Here is a 4433-nt window from a genome sequence, read left to right on the forward strand (position 1 = left end):
ACGTCCTCTTCTCACGTCATCTGGACGAGCGTCTTCAAAACGAGCGTCCTCTTCTGCTTCAGGACGAGCGTCGTCTTCAAAACGAGCGTCCTCTTCTGCTCCAGGACGAGCGTCGTCTTCAGAGAGCTGGACGAACGTTCGCTTGGCGTCACTCTTGCGCCGAGCGTTTCTGCATGTGTGACGAGCGTTTCTGCGTGCCTTGTGGTTGATTCATCTCTATAATTTGTTGGAGACTCTTCCAAGCTCGTTTTTAGCTCCTGCAATGATATATAATCTGCGATCTATGCTGCCAAGGGACACGCCATTTAACTTGTTCTTCGTTTAAACTTGCACAAAGTTGTGCCCATTCATTTGCTCCTTTCACATTCGGTTTACTCTGCAATAACTAGTCCGTGGGGTACGGGGAATTTAAGGCGTCTCGGGAAATGAACCACATATACAACACTGGTAGACAACATAACATCTTTCCCCCCTTAAGTTCGTAACAACGATTAAGGGTCCCATAAACTTCATCCAGGATGGCACTGACTGGATTCTCACAGCGCTCTTTATATCCCACAAATGCATTCGTAGCGGCATAATTGACGAGGTTTTTGACATTTAGGAGAAAGCATGACACCATAGAGGAGAAGAGCTAGTACATCCGTAAACATCTCCCAATTTTCCTCTTAAGCCAAACGATGTAGGTATTCCCATAAGTATCTTTGAGGAAGGCCCCTCACTTTGCCCTTGATTGTGAACTTACTTCCAACTTCATTGGGTGTACTTTCCTGATCCTCGTTAACTGCAAGATAGGGATATACTGCTCAAGGTAGTTGTAGGGAATTTTTCCTTCAAGAGGTATATCTAAGATTTGCTCGAATTCTTCTACCATAGGCACCAATTGGAGATCCCAGAAAGTGAAACATCTCAATGGTGGTTCATAAGACTGGGCTAAAAGAGTAATGGCCGGTGTTTGAACTTCCACCTCTAACAGGCTCAACAAATTCCCATACTCCTTCCTGAATGCATCCTTTTGGGTTGTCTCCATTTTCTTCAGCAGTTCTCTCAGGCCATCCATATTACCCTTCCTTACTTCAATGGCTATCCTTCCCCTTTAAAATGTCTGAACTTGAACCCCCCTTGACTTCAGATCTCATGTTAATTTCCATTTTATCTCAAAGGCTTAGTCACAAATTTATAATTTCCTGACTAGAACCAGTGACAAGACCATAAAAATGCATGAGAAAAAGAAAGAAAGAAAAGAAAAAGGTGTATAAAAACGGTATAAAGATATGTACAAGGTGCTTGATTTTATTAAGCAAAAATGAGGGTTATAAGACTGCACACATCTCCCTTTGTGCCCTAATGAAGGTCGAACACTTAAGATCTAAGGTTAAGTATATGGAATCTCACAAGGATGGTTACCTGAACCTAAAGATCAACGACCACTAGAGCTATGGCCCCCTTTATAGTATCTCCACAACAGTCGAGTAATCAACTAGGTGTGAAGACACAAATGAAGAGAACAGACTCTAGCTGGGGTTCTCACGATAGCCAAACAGGAAGTACATCCCAGAGTGACACCGCTACACAACCCCTCTAATTCTAAGTTACGCTCAGACCCGGGTATAGGGCCCCACTCATGATATGCACAATGTGTGTGTGTGAAGGGAGAATGCAATGCATACCCAAACCCTCACCTGCAAAACAAACAGAAAAAATTCCCAGGCAGATATAAACATGTTTTCTATCCTAGGGTTCCATATTCAACAATTCACATGCAGTTATTCCAACTATCAAACACAAATAAAGAAAAAAAAGGGGAAGAAAAACACAAAGAAAAATCATGTCAAATTCGCGCATCTAATTAAATGGCCTGACTCTCGATATATCCCCAGTGGAGTCGCCATCTGTCGCAACCGGAATCGCGACGGGACGACGATCCAAAAAGAAACGGGTTTTAAAAAGAGATTTGGAGTCGCCACCATAGTTTATTATGGAAAAACTATGGAAAAACCTCAAAACGATAAAGCACGGTCCACGAAAACCAAAGATTGGGTTCGGGAGTCGGTTACGCGTGGGGAAGGTGTTAGCACCCCACAACGCCTGCCCTAAGGCAGTACCTTTAACTAAATGCACGAATATGATGTGGTTTTTCAAAATGTTTAATTATCCCCTAAAATAAAATTCTAAATAAACAAAACATATTTTTTTAGTTTTTTGGACCCGACAAGGATTGACCTTGCTCCTACGTATTCTCATTCAAAATGAGAAATCAGGGTTACGTAGTTCTAGCGGAAAGATTGTTTGTTTGTTTGAGAGTATTGATGTTTTTAGTTTTTGAAAATTTTATATCTTTGTTTTTTGACATTTTCGAGAAAAAGAAGGTAATGAGTACTAGGCCGACGCGAACGGTCACACGAGTACTCATACCTTTAGAATGGTATTTAAATATTTTTAATTATTTTTTAAAAGAGAAATAACGATATTAAGCACTAGGACGATGCGAACGATCACACGAGCACTCATACCGTTATCTACTTATTTAGGAAGACTTGAGAGTATTGAGTGCTAGGCTGATGCGGACGATCGCACGAGCACTCATACCCTCGTTTAATATTACATAAATAAGAGAGAAAGGTATTGAACACTAGGACGATGCGAGCGATCACACAAGTGTTCAACCTTTAAAACATATTTTGAAATTTTATTTAAGAAGAAGAAAAGGTTTTTAGCACAAGGACGACGCGAGCGGTCACACGTGTGCTTAACCTTCAAAACGTATACTTTTTGTAAATTTATTTAAGGAAGAAGAAGAGGTTTTTAGCACAAGGACGACGCGAGCGGTCACACGTGTGCTTAAACCTTTAAAACATATTTTTGAAATTTTATTTAAGAAAAGAAGAAAAGGTTTTTAGCACAAGGACGACGCGAGCGGTCACACATGCGCTTAAACCTTTAAAACTTTTCTTGTAAATTTATTTAAGGAAGAAGAAGAGGTTTTTAGCACAAGGACGACGCGAGCGGTCACACGTGTGCTTAAACCTTTAAAACATATTTTTGAAATTTTATTTAAGAAAAGAAGAAAAGGTTTTTAGCACAAGGACGACGCGAGCGGTCACACGTGTGCTTAAACCTTTAAAATATTTTTGTAATTTTTTATTATTATTTTTATTATCGTCATTTTCGTGTTTAAAGTGCAGCAAATAAACTAAAATGAAAATAAAAGACAAGATCTAGGAGTGAGGTTATCATACAAGGGGTTACATACAGTAAAAACTAATAACCAAACAAATACTAATAAAAATAAAAGAACAAAAGCATAAAAATAAAGTAAGAGAACAACCCAATAAGAATAGGGGTGCAGAGATAAAAAACCAGGAGTGCAACTCGAGATTTCTTATCCAGGTCCCAAGATAGGGGTGCAGCAGTAAAGTTGGAGGTGCATCCTGAAATAATGTGCTCAAGCCCAATTCTTGTTTTTTATTTTTGTTTGCAGAAACAAACTGGGCTTCGACCCAAATGAAAAGGGGTGCGAATGGAGCTGCACGTGTGTGATGGACAAATTTGTAAGCACCAAAATATGATGTCACAAACTTGTTTCACAATCGGCAAGTATGACCGAATCGTTCAAGTAATAAAACTTGGTAAGACCAAGTATCGTTCTTCCCAAAGGACTCACGGCCTAGTTTAGTTATGTGGTTTCTTGATTAACTAAGACTTACAAACGAAATATTTGGGTTTAAAATGCAAGACAGAAAATAAACATGTATGCATGAATTTTGATCAATGGCAAAGACAAAAGATAAACACTTTCAATGGAATATATGAATGAATATGTTGTTGGGGGTCAATTTCATCTCATCCACTCTCATACATTTTAGGAATTCAACATTCAAATCATCATTGTTAATGCCACTCTCTAAAGTACCATTCTAGATGGCTTCTCCCTAATCAAATAGTTCATACAATTCCTAGCATTCCTAATGATTAGTTTATTTTGCGCAGGAGCTTAAGGCAACCAATATAATATTGTCAGTATAATATTGGGAGAAATTCCCCGGATCTAGATTTCCCCGTACGTGTCCGTATCAACAAAACCAATAATCATGCATTAGAATGAGTTAAACAATGCAAGCATTGAGCAAAGAGGAAAAACCCTAACTAATGATGAAAGAAAGCATATGTCTTAATTCAAAGATGTACTCAACAAATCCATATATGAGAGCTTCAAGAGATTACTTTGATTCCCCAACAAACATACAAGGTTTAGTTCACCATATTCATGGTGAACCTAGATGAATAACAATGAAAGTATGAAAGAATAAACCCAATAAAGGTGAAGAGGTAGCCTGAGCATCCAAGATCCTCCTTCAAAGGGTTGTTTTTTTTCAAAGGGTGAAAAAGAGAGTGTTTGCCTCGTTTCTGCCAAAGATACTAACTATAGGACG

This window comes from Vigna umbellata, chromosome 9, assembly GCF_029865625.1.
Source record: "Vigna umbellata cultivar VRB3 chromosome 9, Vumbellata_1.0, whole genome shotgun sequence".
In the NCBI taxonomy this organism is placed as follows: Eukaryota; Viridiplantae; Streptophyta; class Magnoliopsida; order Fabales; family Fabaceae; genus Vigna; species Vigna umbellata.